Source organism: Syngnathus floridae, chromosome 9 (genome assembly GCF_059516105.1).
Source record: "Syngnathus floridae isolate MCC-2025c chromosome 9, RoL_Sflo_1.0, whole genome shotgun sequence".
Taxonomy (NCBI): Eukaryota; Metazoa; Chordata; class Actinopteri; order Syngnathiformes; family Syngnathidae; genus Syngnathus; species Syngnathus floridae.
This window is the reverse complement of record NC_142421.1, coordinates 11031463-11054703: the sequence shown is the minus strand read 5'-3', so window position 1 is coordinate 11054703 and position 23241 is coordinate 11031463. Positions and strand designations below refer to the sequence as shown.

At 44.0% G+C, this 23241-nt stretch overlaps 1 protein-coding gene across 2 annotated transcripts in view; it reads right to left on the bottom strand.

Moving 5' to 3' along the window:
* Positions 1 to 23241, bottom strand: part of chrm3a (cholinergic receptor, muscarinic 3a) — a 41349-nt gene that overhangs the window by 10236 nt on the left and 7872 nt on the right. The window contains exon 2 of one of the 2 annotated variants that reach the window (XM_088384522.1): positions 14549 to 14660. The exons of the other annotated variant lie outside the window; for it this stretch is intronic. The gene's annotated coding sequence lies outside the window, so the exon portion shown is untranslated. The remainder of the gene's footprint in view (positions 1 to 14548; positions 14661 to 23241) is intronic. 2 annotated transcript variants of the gene reach the window in all.

Below are 23241 nucleotides of genomic sequence, written 5' to 3'. Positions count from 1 at the left end.
GCTCCAGGAACAGACGGCGGCTTGACAGGGACTGGCTGCGCTGCCCAAACAATGCGGGGAACTGGAATAATAATCATATTCATGAGAGTGAGAGGTTATGTCGGGTGGCAGGGATGTCCGCCAAAGGAATCCCGCCAAAAGCGGTTTCAAGAATAGAATTAAAATACTCACAACTGCTTTTTAAACTTCGTCACACCATTTGCTTTTTGACGTCATGTGACCAAACATTTTCAAATGGGACCTTCAAGTTTTCCGTGGTCCTTGTTGCCGGTGTGATTTGGATTTCAAATTGCAGGTGAGAAGAGAAATGGGATTGGCAGATGTGTTTGGAGCAGCTTCACACACATCCTCACCTCTGCGGTGGGTCTCGGCTGCTGACAGCCAGAGCAACAAGCTGCTGGAACTCTTTAGACATGGCACTCCACTATATTGAGACATGCGTGTGTGTGCGTTTGTGTGTGCGCACGTGTGTGTGTGTGTCACAGGAAGAAAAACATCCAGCGTGTGGAAGAAAAACGGCAATGTCAAAGCAAAACGCTTGAAGATGATTTTGCTTCCAATCTTTCTTTCTTCCTCTTACAGTAAATCTGCAGTTGGACAAAGGCCAGCGCATACCTGGCGTCCGCTTCAAAACTTAAGCGGCTGCATTATAAATTAGGCCCAAGTTTCTTTTACGGTCACACGTCAAGGCGGAACGCTGTCGGCCGCCTGACGGCTCATTCCAAACTTTGAAATACCAACCGGCCAGGCTTTGTTTTGCCTTGAGGGCTAATTCCTCCGCCTGAGCCTTTGTGGGGCCTTCGAGTGAATGCACGTCTGCCGGCGCAGATGCTACACACGTGTCGGTAACGGGCAACGGGCGATGACTCCTTAAAAGGAAGCGCAAACGTGCGCCGATTGGAGGCACGCCGGAGAGGCGAGGGGAAGGCGGGAGGTTGGGGGGAAGCATGCTCGCTGGAGAGTAAACACGCTTGAGCATGAGGAGAGGCCTCTTGAAACGAGACGCGAGGCTTCACACAAAGCGATTATCGGGAATTCCAGCATTCCCCAGCAAATGTACATCTGACTGTACATCGACCTCCAGCACCTCAAAGAGTTCCTCACGCCTCACTTTGGTGCCCCCCCTCATGCATATCTAGCACTGGTGGGGATTCCGTCCCCTTTCCTCAATAATGTCAAACCCAGGTGACGTGACTGTACCTGACACCGCCGCCTAAAATAGCTTTTAAATTCCATTCCCCAATTCTCCAAGGGGGAGTCATGGCTCTCATCTTATCTCTAAGCTCATCCTGTGAAAACTAGCATGAATATCACGTCGCCGCCGCCGCAGGCTAAATCTGCTATGGAGGCTCCAAAAAGAAAAAGATATATCTAAACAACACGCAGAGTGTGGGCTAAGCAACATTAGATGAAATATTTGACGGAGTTGTCAAGATGCGACAGACAGACATGTAATTAATATGAAACTAGCATATAACATGTCGAGTTGTCACTGTTAACTTTGAAAAAGGAATTTTACTAATTAGTTAACTTTGAGTACAGTCTGTGGTTGCAATTAAAGAACATCCCATGTAGCACGCTAATTAAGCAATAATAAATAAACGGATAAATAAATAAATAACTTCTATTTAAGGAACTTTACATTTCAAAAAAACCTCAGTGCTAAAAGGAAGAGGACTTTGGGCTCAAATGATGACTCCTCCTCTACGTGATCAATACTCGGCGTCCTTGCTAATGCAGCATCTTCAGTGCACTGCGGCTTGATTCCCGCTTAGTACTGTGCTATTAATACTCGAGGCCGCTCTGACCTTCCACTATAAATTGGCTGATACTGAAACCAGTCAACATTCAAACTGCTCTATTGAGACAGCTTGCTTGAGGTGACGTTTTATTTTTGAGTAAACAACAATATTGAATTGTAAAATTGTTCATCAAGACATGTTTGGGCCTGGAGGACTAGAAAGAATAAAACATGATAAACAAGTTGGAGCCTTTAACAGTTCCCATTAAAGCGCTATTTCTATAAGGAGCAATATGATGATGTGCAAAAGTAATTTTCCTGCCCTCGCTGTTATTACTATAGATTGAAACACGCAGGTATTAAAAGACACTTAGGAGACATGTGCACATAAATATCCTATACAATTAGCGAGACGGGCCCCTTTCGACTCTGTATTCAGCAGGTGCCTTTGCTCTCCGGTGGCCTCGCAAAGTTTATAGCCGACAATTATATTTTATATATGATGGGATGGCTGTTTAATGGGGCTTGAATGATAAAGTAATTGATCTGCAGCCAAGGAAGAAAGGAAGAAAGAAAGCAAAAAATACATCCAGGCCAGCAGGGGGCGATGAAGACAAAACATGAAGACACAATATGAAAATATCAGGACAGCAATCCATCAGATCACGCTTGAAGGCTATGTCAAAACACGAGAGGCGCTCGCTAGCTAAATCACCGGCGGGCTAATTCGCGGCATCATAAAAGTGCCAGTATTTACGTAGGCCACTGACTGATGATCTGTGGCGCGTAATAGTCGCCATCCGCCACAACTGACAGCGACATTAGCAGGATGGAGAGTGATGAGGATGCCGGCTGATAATGTATGCATGTATGTGGCTAATATGAGTGGGAAGCTACAACATCCGAGGAGACGACGTGGGCGGCTGAGCCATAGAAATCATTCTCGCGAAACCAAATTGCACCTTCAACTGAACGCTCTCCCTCTGGTGTGATCAACTTCAGGTGGCGCAAAATGTTGCCAAACTTTTAGAAAAGAAAATGAAATTACGTAATTGTTATTAACTTGCAATAATATATATATATTTTTTTTTGCTTCAGAATGGTTTCATGAGTGTCATGATGTTGCACTTCATTTGGTCACATTATTTGTATGATGGCTTGCTAAATTATTAGGAGAAGATAGTAATAGGGAATGCAACTGTAACGTTTTCATTATATGTTGTGTGTGACCCCACGAATCCGAACACGTCGTTCAGGTTAATATTGCTTTGGAATATGGAATATGACTTAAGCAGCTGAATTCAGCGGCCATTTTGCCACTTTCGGTCAACTGAAAGTTACATCACAGTTGCTGCTTCTTAGGTCACAACCAATCGTGGCTCAATCGGAAAAAAAATGGCGAGCAGTGATTGGTTGTGACTGGCAACTGTGATGTAATTTCCTGTTGACGGCAAGTGGCAAAATGGCCACCCACTGAGATGGATAAAAATGGGTGAATTTTGCCTATTCAATTCATATTCCACAAACAAAGCATTCATCAGAACACTGTGTTTCGACTAGTTGGGCCGCACAAAACATATTACACAGAAATTTTTCGAGTTAACTTCCCCTTTAATCACAGACAAACAGGGACTCCCCTTACCAAAGCTCAACAAGATGAAGTACATTTCAACGCAAAATTATACGTCAAATCTAATTTTATTCACTGGAATGACAGGAAGTATGCTCGCATCCCTGGCTTATCTGGCTGTTTGAACGTCAACTTCTTGAAGGCCCTTCAGGCTATTTAAACAGCACTGAGAGCGATTGTATTAGCCCCAAGCTTAGAGATAAACAGCGAATACGAGTAGCACGCTCATTCCCGAGACCCGAGAGCACGGACGGAAGAGAGAGGCTCCTTTCAAGGCCAGCCATGTGCACTTGACAGATTCAGATTTATGGTTTTATACAGAGACCAGAGATCATTAAAAGTCGTGTCAACACACAAAAAGTTTGAACCAGGAAATTAAGGAGCAATGCACATCCGGGATGTGAGCGATTAAAAGATGCGTGAGTTCGCATAACCACTTGTCCATGTGACGTTATTCCACGACCAGTCCGCTCTGTAAGCGGCAGCCAACGCAAACAAAGTTAATCCGCTTGCTTTTTATTGCACAATCGGCTTTTTTTTTTTTTTGATGATCCGATAGTTATCCGCAATCATTCCAAGAGCCGACAAAATGATGTAGTGGCGAATTGTCAAGCACTCGTGTGATGACCCTGTACGCCCCCCTCCCCCCGGAGTTTCATATTTGTTTTCTTGTATCCGTTCTTCAGCGCATTTTTTAGGCCTGCGGCGTCGAGAGAAAGAAACGATGTTTGTTTTTATAACCTCTAACACTATTTGGGGAATCTATTTTTTATTGGTGCTGGGCGGAAAGAATCAAGCATTTTGTTGATGGTGCATGATGGAGAATTTTAACTAGCACAAAGACGGCAGTGCAAGTTTTTTTTTATATTTGCGGTGATGAATGAGCAATGAATATTGAAAGTGAGCTCAAAATATTAACGCTCCATTGTTAGCCAAAAGTTAAACATCGCTTCTTGTCATTAAATTGGGAGACAAAAGGGCAGCTTTGAAGTTGCTGAGTTGACGATTGTTCCAAATGAGCTTTAAAGGAGGTTCGACATGAATAAAATTGCTCTCATTTATCTGTTGCACCGTTTTGTTGTTGTTGTTTTAGAGGTCGGTCTCAGTAGATGTACACTTGCACTTCATCTATCTTCATGTAAAGAGTCCAGAAGCAACAACATGGCGCCCGAGGCTCAGTCGCCTTTGTCCATGTCGCCTTTTGCGTCTGTTAGCTTCCCAGGTGGTTGTTGCAGTCATCGAATGCCGGCTGCGGGCATAATGACGCTATTTGGAAAATCGCATTCACTTGTTAATGTCGCCGGGCTCCAAATTTGAGTAATATCAATAAAGCAAATGGCTCCGACTGAGCGGCGGAGCCTGGCATCATCTACCCGCTAGCGTGACAACTCATCTCACACCGGTCGTCGTCATTCTGCCGTCACCCTCGGCTTTATTAAACTAGAAACGTACTTTTGTCATAATTTTCCCGTCAAAGAAACACGTGCGCTAAGATCGTATAGCGGTTAGCATTTTTTGGGAAGTTGAGCAGTTCTAAAGGGAAACAATCCAGTTCTTTTCTCAGTTTCTCAGTTCTTGTGTTATTCTTCAGTTTCTCACTTCTTCTTTTTGAACAAGACGATTCAAGTCGGATCACACTCGACTTTTCTAAAATGTAGCTCTAAAATGTAGTTCTAAAATGAACGGCTTCAGTCCCACAAGAGTTTAGACTACTGTCATTGCCACGGCAACCAAGATTTTTCAGATGTATCACAATCCGGAAACTATTTTAAATGCTTGTGCTGTCACGCTGTCTTTTAGATAAAAACATTATTCCCTGAAAAGGTGTCTGGTGGAGATAGAATCAGCTAACGGGATATTAATTAACATCCCGTGACCCAATCAGAAGACTAAACGAGATATCAGGACATAAGACGGAACACGGAAGGCAATTAGCATTTTCAATCACGCTCATCTAAAAGACAGAATTAATGTAATAATACTAATTTGTTTTAATCATTTCTAATTGTTGTCAGTTGTTTAGAAATAAAATGCAGAAAAAAATTTCCAGTTTTATTTACTTATGTTATTAACACGCTTGACGCTTGCTAAACACCGTCTGTCTCGGCTCCGAGTTTGAGTTGTCAACGACTCTCCCAAGTGAAGCGAAGCCGAGCGAATCAGAACGAAGCGTTGGGGCCTGTCGAGTTAATCGTCGTTCACACTTCATTTCAAATCATTTCCAGTCGATTGTCAACGGTATGCTTACAAATGAGTTGGCAGTTGTTATGCATCGCCGGCTCCACTTGTGCTTTGCTAAGCGACCTGTTCAAATAGGAGCCGGCCGGGTTCATCTATTAAACTGGTTTTATTGCAAAGACAAGCACTACTACCTTTTGCACAATACAGAGCAAAAAAATAAATAAAATTGTAGCAATGCGGTGGCTCATTTTCACCCCTCACAAAAAAGCATTCGCATTAACTTTGACAGACTTTTTTGACTGCTCAGTAAACAGTTTTATGACATTCCCTGTGCACGTCAGGTGTCAGGGACATAACAAATAATTTGTCTGGCGTCTGACAGTGTTTTTTTCCCTCTTAATCAGGGTTATTACATATTGAAGGACAAACCGACTTTTGAATAGTGAAGCTAACACTAAAACGTGGAGAGAAAGTTTGGAGTGCAATCAGCACAAAGTTTTCTTCCCAAACTAATTTGATGATGGCGTGGAAATGATGCAAGTTGCACGCAAGGCATAATCAGGCTTTCGCAAACTGCAGACGGTCGGGATGAAAAGGCTCACAGAGAAAAACCTTTGCTAGCTTCTTTCATACAAGCTAAATTCAATCACAACAAAGGACAATGTGCCTCTCTTCGTTTTTCTTTCCGCCAACCAAACGGTGACAGCCAGTCATTTACATTCCTTAGTAAATAAATCAATGCTCCCTTTCCGACCGACACATTTAAGGCGGTGTGAAACGGCGCTCACCAGCCATGACACTTACAAAACCGTACAAAAGCTGACTTTACAAAGATAACATTGTATTGCGCTGGAAAGCGGAAACATCCAAGTTTAAATCAGCACCTTCACTGATAGCCTTCGCCTGCATACGCCTGAATTATTCACTTCAAAGTTAAACAAACTGATGTTAAAGTCGGATGACACCCGCAAGAAAAAGCACTGAAAAAGCACAACAAATGGACTGATAATAACAGAAAGGTTTGGCCGAGGACAACACGGGCGCCCGTCAGCCAATAATGCGAGGTGAAAACAGGTCGAGGTGAAAAGGAGGCAAAATAGAAGCGCATTAAAACAAACAGGAGTGACATCCTCTAATGGAGTCCGGCGGCCATGATGTCGCTGCGCCACTCTGAGCTACTAAATGGCGCGTGACTGCCCTGTGTGTCCATCATCGGATCTCTCCGGTTAATTAACAGACAGTTCCACCTCACCACTTCGCCCCGCCCCTCCCCCGTATGAAAAAGTTCAGACAGCCACAATTACACGCAGCACAGCTCGTCCTCACTAGGGGCTCCAATTTTCAACTCCAAATGATTAATCGAACGTCCTTGTGGAGGTACCGGAATAATATGTCTTTTTTTAAGCAGCGGGTTTTTGCGGGCAACCAACAAAGCTGTCGTTATGAGAAGTCCCCGCCTCGGCTTTCCAATAAAAGGAGCTTCTTTTGTTCCCCAGGAAACACAATGGCGGAGATAATATGAATAATACGACCGCAAGGCTCCCTTTATCGAGCCGCGCGCGTCCCATCGAGCCCTTTTAGATTTATTTTGTATTACAATGCTGACATTCATTGTGTGCTGTGTCACTCAGAGTCACCAAGAACGGAATGAGAATGAAGAGGGTGCACATGCTAACGCTTACTGCAGTCATGCTGGGAAAAATATCAGCAATTCAAAAAGCTTGTCATTTACTGAGCTAATTGCACAACGGGGGAATGACGCTTTATCTTTCGTGGGCTTATTAAGCCGCGCAGGTATTCATTTTTGCTTGACTCCCGGGTTGAACCATAATGGATTCATGATGCCGCATCGCTCTAACATCACATCTCGAAAAAATAATCACAGGCAATTAAAGAGGACGGCCTTTACAAGTAAGAGTGCGGAATTAATAAGACAAGCGTGGCCCTTGACAGGACTCATCTGAGGAAGTCACGTGTTTTTGCTTGACGCATCAAGTGCAGTTGGTGCTTGGAAACATTGCAAGAGGCCAAAAGGTAATGAAAACGGAATTGAAGCTACTAGTTGGGACTGACGAGCCCTCTCGCCCCCTTTTGCAAAGACAATCCATGTTCATGAAACTTTGATGCCACGCCCCACCACCGAGTGTTCATCCAAAATACATTATTCAAACCAAAATGGCCGACTCCCTACTCAATTTTAGGTGCTCACTTCCATTCGTCCAGTTAGCCTGAGCGCTTGTGCTAACACACCACAGGAGCTAACAACATCTCATGTTTCTCATTTCTGGGCAAGTTTATTTAAAAAAAAAAAAAAAACAGTGTGATGAGCGGAGATGTATTTTCAGAGCAGCAAGGCTGGGATAACATTTCATGCACGGGTGAAATCATGTTCCCGACGTGGGAGGTGAGACACCACAATCCAGTCAAGTGCTTTAAAAGCCGCACTCCTCGGCCCGAATGAAATATGAGCCATTTATCGCCGTAAATTTTAAATTAGCCCTTGGAAGTCAGACCTCTCACGTATTTTGGAGTCATCTTCGTCCTTTCACGCACGCAGCCATGACACAAACCCGTAGAGGAGCAAAGACAAGACGAGCTATTTCGACCGTTTGTTTCCGCACATGCTGCGACTCCTGATTAAAAGCGCAGATGGTTTGGGAATACACTCAATATTCATCTCGGTCCTCGCTGCAGCTGCGTACACATCAGTATCCCGACACATCGTCATGTCTTAACGTCGTGAATCGTATTTTTCATTCAGCCCGGAATCGTCCGCGCTAGAACTAATTTATCAGCGGCGTGCCTGCCCGCCCTTGACTTTCGCATTATATTGTTTAAAACTGCGGCGGGGGTTTTGGCGATCTTTGTTGACGGTGCCGCGCAATCCCCGTCGTCTCAGAGCTCTTTTGTCTCGGCAAAATGCAGGTGCGGCCGTATAATCACTTTGATTCACGGAGGCCGAGACGCCCGGGATTAGAAGAGATTCTGTCGTCTCGCCTATTGGCCCATTGGCACGGCGTGACGCGTCGCTGGCGAATGTGAGCCAATGGCCCAGATAAGCAACACAAACAGTCATCTGGAGAGAAATCGAGACAAAATCTATGAGGCGCTCTGACACACGGTTAAGTAGGATTGACTTGCTTTGTGATACCCCGAGCTTTTCACTGCATTTTTTTGTAACTATAAGGAGCACCAGATTATAAATTGCAGTCTCAATGATCAGGTCTATTTTTTTAAATTTCCATATACCGTATTTTTCGAACTATAAGGCGCACCGGATTATAAGGCGCACCTTCAATGAATGGCCCATTTTAAAACTTTGGCCATATATAAAACACACCGGATTATAAGGCGCACCTTCAATGAATGGCCCATTTTAAAACTTTGTCCATATATAAGATATATACATTTGGCCCGCGGGCCGGACTTTGGACACGCCTGCTGTAGTGGCTCAATATTGGTCCATATATAAGGCGCACCTGATTGTAAGGTGCACTGTCGGCTTTTGAGAAAATTGGAGGTTTTTAGGTGCGCCTTATCGTGCGGAAAATACGGTAAGTTAATATATATATAAAAAGATGGCGGAGACACGATTCTGAAATCGACATTTAACGTGACCATCTGTTGTGTCTGCTTTTGACGAGAGCACCTCGGGAAATATTCTGATCCAGAAGAGGCATGAGGAGGTCTTCTTTAAACCCATTGAGGACGGCTTCAACTATAAAGACTTTTGTTTTTTCATTGCGCATTTAATTATCTCCAATATTATTTCCCTATAGGTTGCCTATTCAAACAAGCTTCATCAGGGATATTTAATTATTTTTTTGTAATCGTAAATGTTTTATTTTAATGCGCTGACCATTGCAAGGGATCTTCACCAAGGTCAGAACATTAAAAACAATACACACGAGGTCGATTCACGGTACATCGTTACGCTCCTTGTGAAGATTTGAAGGCTTAACTGCTTGCTGGTCACAATCGATGTCAATGTAAGTCCTCCCGACACCACCCTACCCCCACCCCAAAAACACATCCCCTTAGTATTAGAAACCGATCAACGGTGAAGCTGCTCGTCGTAAAATGCTGACGGAAGAATTTTGGTGCCATCTGGCCGCTGCGAATTTGAAAGTGCACCCATAAGGTGATTTAGGACGAAATCAAGTATAGTGAAGCGATACCTTGATTGTGAAATACCTGAGCAGCTGTGTAGGTTCAGTTTAGGTTCATATTTGCCGCTTGGTTAACGTCTTCAAGTGCATTTGGCTCTCTGATGAGCATCCCCCGGGAAGAAGAAACCTTTGTTTTATTTTTCCCTCTCGGATTGACAGAGTCATTAATTGCAAAAAGCGGACGGCGTCTTTGCTTGCACAATAACTCAGACAGAGGACAGGACAGCCATGAGCTTTAATGCAGGCGCAGGCAGTTAGCTCACTTGATGGACAAGGTGCAGCCAGCCTGGAATGTTCGGGCAAAATTAAGCAGAAAAATGAGACATTTAGAAGTGACGCCTCATTAAATCACTTGGAAGTAGAGCTCTACGTGCCACTAATTAAAAACAAACCTCATACTTGTAAGGATAGATTGTAAACACAATATGGAGACAAATTAGAATTTTACAAATTTTAAACGGTTGCCAATTGTCTTAAGAGACTTTTAGAAGCAACTACTAAGAGAAAAAGCGACATCCAGGGGTAAATGTCACAAAAATAACAACAATTCTTGCGACACAAAAAAACTTCTTATCATGTTAACTCATTTTAATCCACTCCAAACAGAGCGCAACGTTCCGAGTTTGTTTGTCTTATTTCCTGCCCGAGGCCGTAATGTAAAAACAGCAAAGCTCTTATCGCCGCTCGGAGAGGCGCCACGACAGATTGGTGACGCCTGGTGCATCTGCTCCCTCGTAAAACACAAAGAGAGGAGAGGCAGGTAACGAATGAAGGAATTAGCGCGCTTAATGGAGGAGCTCGGCTGCTCTGAGGAGAGCAGACCTCGGACGTTCTCGCCATCCCTGCTAGTGGGCCACTTTCACACGTCATTTTTATCAGGCGGGTTAAATTGGGTCAATTTAAAACTGTGACAAATCAGCTCCAAGTTGAATTTGTAATTGATTTATGAAAATAAAAGAGCTTGAGCATGAACTGCCCGGAACCCACCTGGAATTTGAAATATGTCTTTGCATAATCAGTTGGAAATGAAAAACAAAAGCTCCCTGGCGAAGGTATTCTCCTTTCAGGAGATTTGATGATATTCTAAGTGAGCACTTGGAAGGACAAGTCGCACCAATTATGAGTGCTCCTCGGCGGTTGCGCAAACGTAATTACCAAGAACATTATTTCTATTGATGACATGACTGATAAGCTGACACGGAGACCGACTTGGGGAGAATTGATCATTTAGAGGAACCTTTATTGGACTAAAGCTAACGTTTGCCGGGCTAAGTGATGCAATCATTGGATTTCTGTAAAGTGCATTGCTGCCCTTCGAGGCTTTCTCTCCTGGCCCAAATGCAATCGCAAGCACGGACCGACAAGTTTTAAAATTTTTACTTGAAATTCTCAACTCAATTACTCTGAGTGGAAAGCATATAGTTCTTCTCTGAATACAAGCTAATGGCTAATTGCTAATTATCCCAAGCCTCCAGGGGTTGTTAATCAGAGAATATTTGCCGTCAAAGTGAAGCGAGCAGGTGGAAATTCTTGCTCGGAGGCAGACAAAGCGGGGATGAGTGCCGCGGAATAAGCGGGAGGCCGCCCGGATTGCGGAGTCGGCGCGCGTTTATCCGCACGTCCGTGCGTCGGCATTTGCTATCAGGCCTCCAGACGCCGCTGCCATTTGCTCCCCTGCCAATCAAAGGCCAACGAGAATGCCAGTCCCTCGGAGGGCTGCTTTACAGGCAGCTCACCTGTCAGCCGCCGCATCCTCCTCGCACGCTAGCTAACATCGCGCCGCATTCATTAGGCACCAGGACTCGGCCCAGCGTCTTGCTAAGGTGAATTTTGGAACGCAAATGCAAAAAATGTCATCTGGAGTAACAAGAAAGATGGCGGTGTGTCACCCCCGGTGGATTTCACGGGATTTTGCACAAAGTGATGCAAATTCTATGCAGTTGACTGACATGTTGGAAAACAACAACGTGAAGCAGCTTTTGATCAAATATCGTCCCAAATTTGTCAGTCGTGCGTCGTAAACAGCTAGCGTAAGCTGAGTGGAAGATTCCCAGATCACGGTCATGGATGAGGAACTCGGTGAAGGGACGGGGCCGTTATGTAAATTAGCCTCCTGGTATATAACAGAAGTACAAGAAAGGCTTGCTCACAGACACATTTTCAGAAATAGGCAGATGACAAAAGATTTATTTGCTTGATGGGCACTCCAGAGATCCAAGCTGCTAAAAAGTCAATTATCTACAATATGCCCCCTTGAAAACTTTTTCCGAAGGGTGACAAGAGTGCAAGAAAAATGTCTTCAGGTGCATCCTGGAGAAAAAAAGAAAAAAAAAGCGTATCCGTCGCAATTGCATTGCTGATTCTGGCACAGATTAGCATAGCCTGTAAAGAATTGCTGACATCACTAAAACAGGCTATACTAATTAAAGCCAGAATCATCAATCAGCCATCTTCAGACCTTTAAAGTGATGGTAAGGAAAGTTTTTGTGCTCCCGGCTGAAGCTGAAGTTGGAAGTGAATCAAGCGTTAATCTCGAGACAGGAGCAGAAGGAAGGAAGGAAGGTAGGAAGGAAGGAAACACACACATGATGGCTAAAAAGGAAGCTTAAATTTTAAATGCAACAGCGTGCTGTCATTTTACTCCATACCATTTCTTTTATTCACGCCTTGCTAAAGGCTTTGAGGAGTCAAACGCTTTGTTTTGCGGTGGTCTTAGCTCTCAACTCCAGTTAAGAAGCAAAAAGCAAATCCGGAGGACACAAAGTGCATCGCCTCGCTCTCCAAGCTGTTACGTATTATCACGTGGACGCCATGTCAGAGTCGTACACAAGGTCCCGCTTGCTAATGACACCGAGCGTGTAATGTACGCTCCACCTCGGGAAAACATGCAGGAAAGGAGAAGACAAATGAGCAAGGCAGGTCACGGATCATTAACAAGCGAAACAACTTGGGAAATTGCTCTTGCAGATAAGCTAACATTTGTTCATATTCAAGTGCTGACTCAGCGTTGTGGCACTTAACTCAAAGATTATATTTTCCAAACAATAGGATGTTTTGCCAGAAGCGTCATCCTCCTCATCGTGAATTCAACCTCCAGGCCAACGAGCTGCCTTGCGAGTCTTGTTTTGTGGTTGAAGCATTATTTTGGTTAGAAATTCAGAAGAAGACACAGATGGCGCTTGACAGGCTCAGAAAAGCGCTGAGGGCAGTTTAGGTTGAATCTTTCAAATTTTTACTTTCTTACTTGTAAAAGCAAATCGAGTCTGAAAATCTTTATCGGGAAGTCCCAAGCGGAGAGCACTGAGCATTAGAAATAGAGTGTTAAAATACTGAGGAGGAAGCGTTGGGATTTGGGGATGGGGTCTTGCAGGAATTAAGGGAGGTAGATTTGAACAACAACCACAAGATCCCCGGTGGACGCACACCAAGCAGCCTCTCGTAATTTTCAGCAGTTGGAAAAAAAAAAAACATTGTTGGATTAATATGTGCATGGGTAGAAGTGTGGGAAATCAATTTTCAACCTGACTTTGTCAAGTCAACTGGCTTACAGAAAATGAAAAAAAAAAGTAATAATAATAACGCCGGAAGGTATAATAACTGACTAAACTTTCTCAAGCCTGAGGGCACAGGAAAGTCAAAAACAATTGCGAAAGGCGGCCAACAATGTGTGACACTTTGCAATCGGGCCGTGCAATCGAGTCGACAATCCAATTTGACTTGTGACACGCTCCTTCACGGTTCTCAAACCTGCCCCAGGAAAACCTCCTGGGACCAAGAACTCAAGGTGGGAAGAGAGTGCACAACAGATGCTGAGCTATTGTTCTTTAGTCGAACATTCAAACGTCAAGCCTCTTTCATTAGCTTTGAGTTCATTCCTCATAATCAGAACCACCTTGTATTCCGACAGTAGAATTCGGTTTGAAGGGATTTCGCTTTTGCATCTGGCAACTTAAAGCGTTTCGACCTCCAACATCAAAGTCGCGTCAATTTAGCCAAACGTGACCAAGCATCTCCATTGCTCGAGACAGGCAATTACGGTCGGAGAAATGAAGTGACACAGGTGGTTTATCGGCGTCTTCCCGCCTTAGCCCGCCCAAATGTGCTTGTTGGTATCTCTTGTAATAGTAGCCTCTTGGCAGCGCCTGACCAAATCAAGTGCACGCTCAATTCGAGCCAACGTTCCACCGCTGCTCGTAAAGTATGATTCACACACACACACAAACACACACACACACGCACACGCACACGCACGCACGCACACACACACACACACACACACACACACACACACACGCACACACACACACACACACATTTGGAGATGCGGTGGGCGACATGTTGTAATCTTGCTGAACTCCAATCATACCAAAGGCATTTACACTCGACTCGCTTCAATTGCAAAGCCCGTTAATGAAAATGATGGCTTTCATTTTTCCGCCGTTAGTTTCACTTACGGGGACGTCACGTCAACTCCAAGCTCAAGCTGAGCCAGTTATGGAATACATGAATGCAAATAAAGCGTCACTTGATTTCCACACACCAAAATGCTATTTATTTTCCTTCCGAGATGAAACTGTTCATTCATTGATGAGCAATAGAAATTATTGGGGGTTTTTTGGGGGGTCCTTATTAATGTCACTGGTTTAAGTATTTAAAATCAATTGTTTTATGTTTCACCACTTTCCAATGTTTGACAGGAGCTAAGTTGGCAGGGAATTTGGTCTGCAAATGTGCTTTGGCCATAATTTGGATCTTTAAGCACAACCGTTGCTACTTCACATCACGTCATTGCAGTGACAATGGAGACTCAAAACAGGCTCAACTTACCAAACATTTTGGGGAGGCAAAGTGTCTGGAGGTCACCTTTCAGCCAGATGCCTTTCAGTGTCACCGTTCCCTGCCAGGGGGGCAAGATGATCCTGGCGGCGGATCATGACGTCTGTGTGGCAGGGAGGGAATGGGGAAGGCAGAGGAAACAAAGAGAACATAAAAGGATTCAGTGACTAAATTTGGAAATGCATCAATAGCACTCTATTTTTTTTTTTTTTAAAAAGTCACATAATGTCCTGAGGATGAAGTCGCACTACAGCTCCGGTTGCACCTCAACCCTCACCTTTATTTATGCAACGTGATTTAATCAAGGTTGTTCTTGGGTGCAGTAAGGAGCGCTCCGGGCTGGATAAAATGTGTCAAAGGAAAGAATGGCATGTCTTTACATCTGGCAAAGTCTTCATGCCTTATATAGTCTCCGTCTCATCTTGCGCACTGCTGGATGGAGCCCGAGGCGGTGGACCGACGCAAGCGCACCCAAAGACAGCTCGTTAAGTCAATGGGAGGTTCCACCTCATCATAATGTTTTATATTTTATATATATATATATATCCATATGATCAACACATTGAGGCCACTCTAAAAAGTGAGCGCAAGCGTCTCATTTTCATACTACAAATTGAGCCACAAAAGGTCAATGAAGCAAACATTCATCATCGGGTAGGCAAAAGCGTGACATTTACCATGTTGGCACCCAAGCATGCTTAATTATTCCAACCGTAGTCCATTTCACCTCCTCCCACCACGTTTCAAGCTCACAAACCTTCCATTAACAACATGAAGTCTTTTTGCCGTCTTGACCGTTTTGTGCCGAATTCCCAGACGACCAGTGAACGGCAATTACCCGGGGAGCCTTCCAGATGGTGTACGCGTTCATTAGCATTCAGAAATAGAAACAACTACTGTACATGTGAAGAAAAAAGGTCATGTCATTACATGACGGTTCACTCCTCGGTCTTAGAGCAAATTACTTACAAGAAAAAATAAAATAAAATATTTTATTTTTACTAAAGATATGCGCTACAGCTTCAATTAAACACACACACATATATATATATATATATATATATATATATATACACACACACATACATACACACACACACACACACACACACATACACACACACACGCATACACACACACACACATATATATAGAGAGAGAGAGAGAGAGAGAGAGAGAGAGAGAGAGAGAGAGAGAGAGAGAGAGAGAGAGAGAGAGAGAGAGAGAGAGAGAGAGAGAGAGAGAGAGAGAGAGAGTTAGTTAGTTTTTTAGTGGGTAGATCTTTGTGACTTGGTCATTTCAAAAGTAGCTCGCGAGCTGAAAATGTTTGGGCACCCCAATTCTAGTCCAACAATAGCTAATTTGTTGAAGTTGTCAGTCGTCAATTGTTGAGCACATTTTGTTGCAGACGTTTGAAATAGTTGAATTGTGCTTTTGGCTGCGGCCTCGCAGCTCCCGAAGGACTTTGCCGGCACCTCTGCATGTATTATGCAACAGGCGGGTGTGAAAAATGCAAACTTGCTGACGTGACGCATATTAAAGCAGGCTCACGGCTTGCTTCAGTCACCCCAGCGGCGCCTGCCATCATCCCTCCTCCTTAGTGCCCACCTCCGGCTCATCCTGAAAAATTCACTAAATGCTCTTCTGATTTATTTTTGAAATTGCATTTGATAACCCCTTCTGTGCTGAGCAACCATCGAGAGTGTAGTCGCGTCAACGCGACCGAATGAGCTTAACGCTACAAATGTAACTTCATTAGCCCGAGTGAACAAATGCGAAGACTGTTGGTGACGTTGACAGATGCAAGTGACAAGCTCCGCGGGTACTAATGGACGCTGCAGCCAACCCTCCTAGTGGGACAATCCGGCTTCAGAATTATTTATGAGGACATATAAAAAAAAAATTGAAAGATAACTTTCTGGCATATCACAAGCAGCACATTTCACTTTCTCTCTGCACGCCTTTTTGCCTTGTTCGACTTTTAAAAAGCAGAAGAACAGCGCTCCAAAAGATGAGCCCGCAGTCGCAAAAAGACGAGGGGGAATATAAGAATAAAACAAAGGCATGAGGCAGACAGATTAGAAAGGCGCCAGTCTCAAAATACAACGTTTGATTAAGCACTCACTAAAGAAGCAATAAAAGCAGCAAGAGTGTTTGCGCAAGTGGGAGAAACGTTTGTTTTCCGCAAACGGTAACACGCAACCGTGCGATTGTGGGACATAAAACAATTCAATTGCCCCCGGACAAGCTCGAGTTCAATTTTTCACAAAGCGTTCAATCCAAAATTATCCTTATTAATAATAACAACAATAATCATGACAATAATAATCAATCAACTGATGGAATAACCGATAGAAACAACCATGCTAAAAATATTTGATGGTGAAAGTCATCTGTGCAATTTGCGTTTAATTCAGCTGTGTGTTGACTCTCATTGCACACGTGTTCATAATACGTTGTGTCATCGGTGAGCGGCTTTGACCTTTCGGTTCACAATGTGTGCGCGGGTCGGATATAGTGGCATGAAAATCCCGAGGTGCTTTTACAGTAGTTTTGATAACAATGATCCTTGAAGCGAACACACGCACGCCGAGGCGGGTCACGATTGGCCGGGCAATAAATGGCTCGTTAAGTTTCAAAATACTTGCTGGCCTCACGCTCCATCTGCACTTGGAAAAAAAAAAAAAAAAAGCCAGGAGTGATGACTGTCAAGAACACAGACCATACGCACAGAATCTAAATTCACACCCGTGGCCAATTTGAAGCCTTGTTTTGGAGACGTGGGCGGAAGCTTGAGTACCACTGCAACGTTTTGAAAATAAATCTGCGTTTCACAGGTAAGTAGGTAAAATGGGATCAGGTGTAGCTAATAAAGTGAAAAACCTGTGTAGCCAAAGACTTTGTTGCCGTGATGCTCTCACAGCAAGAGCCAAAGATGAAAAGGAAGGAGCAGAAGCGTAGTGAAAGGATCTCTGGAATGTTCTCGACACGCCGGGATGCTTCACACTCCGTTTTTGGATGCAAATGTGTGCCCTCATCACGTCTGCAGCCTCTTTGTTGTCAAGGCAGGGCGGCAAGGGATTGTTTAGCTAGCGTAAGTGGATGCCTGAGCTGCAGTCAGATGAACGTGCGCCGAAAATACAGAAAAGTGCAAAGCATCTTGAATTAGAAATTTGCACTAAATGACAGCACTCTCCTCTTCACATCATTAACCTCTGGGTAACACCACGACCCCAGCGTGCCAGCCTGATTCTAATCGCGGCGAGCTGAGTGAGGGAGCGAGCGGGGTCAGGATTGGGACCGCGGCCCCTTTTGATGCCTTAACGCCCAATGTCTTTCTTCTCGGGCAGAGCAAAGGAAACCAAGCCGAGCTGTCCAAAAACTCAATTAGTGGCGCTCGGAAAGTGAGTGGACAGCCTAAGAGGAGGCGTGCGGCGCCGAGGTGTGATCTGCATTGGGAGAAACAAATGGGACGAGCAGGAGCGCTATAAAGAGGTTTCAAGGATGAGAGCTGCTCTCGTGAATAAACAGGAAGCTAATTCTCGGTCTTAATGTGTCATCGTGTGCAAATAAGCTCCTTGTCCCCTGGTGACTGCAACGCAATTAAAAGCGACCTTGTCCACAAATAATGTGGATACATGAACATGAGCTTCTAACACTCACGAAAATGAGAAAACTTGACTGGCAGAGCCACACCGAGGCCAGACCAATTATCCTGGATTGTTCTCACTACCACTGTAGATGCACAACCTCAGCATTCAGAAAATAAACAAAGCACTAACAGTATCTGTGATTGCTTCTAATTTGGACTTTTATAACAACAGTATCTTGTGAAAAATAGAGCAGCAGCAAAACGTGTAGACATTTAATTAGATAACTAATTAACTAGCTAGATAAACAACTCAAACTAGTCAGCCAAATCATTAGCTACACAGTTATGTCTACATATTTACTAAGATAACAATATAATTAGCTTTCTTGCTACCTAGATTACAAACTTAATTGCTAACTACACAGCTAATCAAGACATTTCGCTACATGACTGTGTAGGTGGCTAACAATAATCTAGCCAGCTAACTTGAGCTAGCTGTTAGCTCTTTTGACCAATAGTGGCTTGTCAGCTAACAAATGCCCGAAAAACTATAGACAGCAAGTGACTAACTTTATGTTCTAGTTTAAAACTTTTTTTAAATCATGTGACATTTAACAATGTTGCACTAGTCTGATCCTGAAAGTGATTATTTGTTTTTTTATTATTTACCATGGGAGAAACTAGGGGGGGAAACAATAAGACAAGTCAGAGTTTATCAATATCTTCTGTTGATCCAGGTAGCTTTGATGGAAATGGTACAAGAACCATGAGTGTTGTTCCAGTTGTGGTGAGAGTCGACACAGACATGGTGGACTGCCCAAGGCAAAACAATGCTGGCCTAAATTGCAGAGCATCTTTTGAGCAGCCAACATTGACACTTCCTTTCATGCAAACGGCCGCACGCAGGCACAACAAAACTTGAGCTTGCTTGCTCATCTCTCAACAATCTGAGCCTTTGTGGGCATTCTTCCAGAACAACATTTGGGTGGTCAAATGTCACCGATGCTGAACCCTGGGAAAGAATCTGGGGGCGCACAATTTCTGTTCCAGTTCACACGAAAGATGCTCAATTTGTTCTGCAATAAACATAACCACAAACACATATAACACAAAAGGGTTGTGTATCAAAACTCGACAAGCATCCTCATATTGAGGACTTTCCAAAGGGCACTAGTGTCTAATTTTTTCTGGGGGGTGATGCATTCTGGACCTGTCCAATATAGACAGCAACATCAAGCCAGGAGTCTTGACTTTTTCAGGCAAAACCTGCTTCAAACAGCTGAGGTCTTATTGCCCATTACTGCAGCCACGCCGGCACAAATGAACAGCTGAGCCTGAGACACACACACGCACGCACACACACACACACAATCGAGTTGAATGAAATCTCCTTCATGAGGTTCCTGTTAGGCTAATAAATAGCAAAGACAAAACAAACTCAGAAACCAATGCTGCAACTATGATTCAATTCAAAGAATATTTATTTGTATTCTTTTCTATTTCAATACACTTTTTTGTCAAACGGCACAAAAAAATAATTGGCCTTTTGCGTCCTGGGGAAGCAGACGTTCCTACAGCACGCTTTGGAGTAGCGGACACTAAGTAAGCGACTCACAATAGGCTACAGACAAACAAACAAGATATCGAACCCCACATGCACTCGATAAACTCTCAACAGTCACATCAGTGAAAAAAGATCTACAATATATGAGGGCTACCAACCACTACAAAATAATATGTATTTTAGAAATATTTAAAAGCAAGCAAACCGACCAGCTGAAAATGAACATGGACATGTTTTTGTATTTGCACAGTAACATTGTGTCAACAACTATTTGAATGATAAACAAGGAACTAAATGTCTCACGGTACAATTTAATAAATTCAGACGACAATAAGGACAAAGGGAAAAACACTCACTTTGTCCCTAATGCCAAATCCAATAGGTCATCAAGGCTACTTTGGAGTCAGATAAATACATCTAAAATGGCTGTCTTTTGGAGGATCGTTACGTAAAATGGACTTTTGAACGAGTGCTTTTGCACTTGTTGACAAAAGCTGGGCTCGAAGTTTGTGGGCCGCGGGATACTGTTGCTCACTCGAATGCGACGGGACCGGCCCCACAAGAAATTGGATGCGTGGTGTCCTAGAATTCGGATTCCTTGAGGGCACTTGATAAAAACACATCACAGACACCTTGGAATTTTTGGGGAAAAAAGTTCTTATTATATATGTTTAGATGTTAGCAAGGACTGCTACGAACACACAAAACATGCCATTCTAATTCTAATCTGTTTTCATCACAGCGTCAACGGTGTCATGTCAGAAGCGTACTCCCAACTTTGTGCTTTTCTTCTGGACTCTATCGAGAAGCTACTTGGAGTTGCCGTAAACACGCCTGTAAAATAAATAAGCTTTAAAAATCAATACGAAGTTGTAGTCTAAATGTCTGTGCGGCCAGACGTGCCCTTTCTCTTCCCAACTTGACATGAAAACTGCTCTTGTTTTGCCGTCACACTGAAGTTTGACCTTTCTCCTAAGAGTGGCCGTCAAGTGCATTGTAACACGACACGAGCCGTGATACAAAAGCAGCGTGTCACGTTGTTGTGTTGCATTGTTGTCACTGGCCGCTGCTTCACACGATCATGTGCTGAAAGCTTGCACGGAAGAAAAATTACAAAAAAAAAAGGGCGATGGAATTATGCCAAATGTTAAGTCAGTAAAAGCACAAAACCATGGACCAGCGAGCTTGTACTGATTAGAAACCCGTCTGGCGTCTCTTATTTGTTTGCGGTTGCAAGTGAAATAAACACAGAAAGGCTTCTGCTCGGGCGAGTCTTTGGATGGAGTCTTAATTCTGCAGCGGGCTACGAGTAACAGCAGCAGCCAATGAATGATTCATGACGTCCATTGTGGCCACGCAGTCGGGAAATGGATTTGACACGGCTGATGCCGGTCAATACATATTTTTCCCAGATGACTAAAAAAAAAAAAAAAAAAAAAAAAAAAAACACACCATTTTATTCTAAATTGCCATGTTCAGGTTTGCGGGAAATGAAAACGCCAACTGACAGCAAGAAGCTCCTCGGTCATCCATTCTAAATGTGAGGTATGGCCTGCAGCTTTACACACGCTTCCATTTGGACTTTTAAAGGTACTTTTTCACCCACGGACACATGATCATGGTGGGGGATCTCCGAGGCCCCACTTGACAGTGGACAGCTTTATATCATCTCCAAGTAGAGATCAGACGGAGATGGATGGATGGATGGATGGATGGATGGATGGATGGATGGATGGATGGATGGATGGATGGATGGATGGATGGATGGATGGATGGATGGATGGATGGATGGATGGATGGATGGATGGATGGATGGATGGATGGATGGATGGATGGATGGATGGATGGATGGATGGATGGATGGATGGATGGATGGATGGATGGATGGATGGATGGATGGATGGATGGATGGATGGATGGATGGATGGATGGATGGATGTTCCCTATAAAAGGGCCCACAAGATTCCCGGCATCCAAGATGGAGCCCTACAGTAAAGTCATGATTCAGGCAAAAGGTATAATTAATGTACATAGTAAAAGTGCCGAGTCGCATCTCATGAAGAACATGCCTATTCCATCACAGTCATGTTTTTCTTGCCGCATGCCAATTCCCGGCCGGCGGTCGGAATACAAAAGTCCTTTTGAGATTGGCAGACGTCTGCAAACCTCTTAATCTCCCGTGTCCACAGATCACTGGCGGGCTGTAAAACTAGCCGAGCGTCACAGATTGCAATCGTGCTTCCCCGGCTTCTATTTTCGGGCGGATCGTGTTTTACGCTTGCAAATGTTACATCACGCGTTCCCCTGCTGCAACCTTTTGCCTTTCCCGCCTTTTGCTGCCGTGAGAAAAAAACTGGATTTAATGATTCAACACAAGAGCATTTGAGGCAAAACAAAGACGTAATTAAAGCGGCTGCAAAGTACGATTGGGCGTTGATTAATTGACCTTTTAGAATTCAGTTAATGATATGAAAGGCCCCTTGAAGCACTAATCGAGGCGCTGTCGAGCGGTCAATTAGTTCGCTGGCTCAAGAGGTGAAAAAAATACATGTGTCGATTCACGTGATTTTTGGAAACACGAAGAAATGTCTGCAGAAGAGGGCAAGCGATCTGGAGCAGGCGGCTTGCCTCCAGACCTCGACGCGCATCTACACGTGTCACTCTGATGGATGAGCCGGGCGCACAGATCGATGCACCTGGCGGTTCGGATGAGCTCGGCGTTTGCGTGGGCCGTGTCGCGTCACGGCGCTCACTGACGAATGGGTTTGAGAAACACAAAGACCTCCACAAAGCTAATCAAGGCGAATGAGCGTGCATGTCACACTCCATCAATCAAAAGGCAAAATAGACGACGAGCGTGATGAGCGTCGGCGTTTGAGCCAAATAAAGAAACAATGGGCCCACCAGCATGCCGGCAAATGTCGAAAAAAATTCCAAAGCGGAGAACAGGTAAGATGCGCAGCCCTCCAAAGAATGCAAAAGTAAGACTGGACTTAAATCAAACGGCATTTGGGCTCCGGCGGCTCGCACAACAATGTGATATAATTGCAGCTGCTCCTTGTACTTTGTTACATAACAAACTACAAGCGAGTGGCGTTTTTCACAAAGCCTGATTATATTAGGGTTTGAATTGTCACCAATAAATTGAGGACGCTATGATAACAAAGTTATGTAAGTCGACGGTGAATGTTTACGCTCAACTGAAACGGAGATAGTTGTCATTTTGCCGGCAAAGTGACGAAGCAAAAAAAAAAAAAAAAAAGGCTTGTGGTTGAGGTATGACGCTGCGTTTCCTGTCGGAGGTCGAGGGACTCGAAACAAACAGCTGCGTCTGTAACATCCGTCCGCACGCTTTGTCCTGATTGAATAAGTCGATTAGAACACACTCGCTCCTGGCAGGCAAGCTTCATCCTTCAAAGGTGTTTGTGTGAGTCGGCCAAATAGACAAAACGTTCATTTTTGTGTAACGAGCAAGCAGTTTTTTTCTAAGGGTTCATATTTTGTAGGGTGGCAGCCCAAGAACTTAAT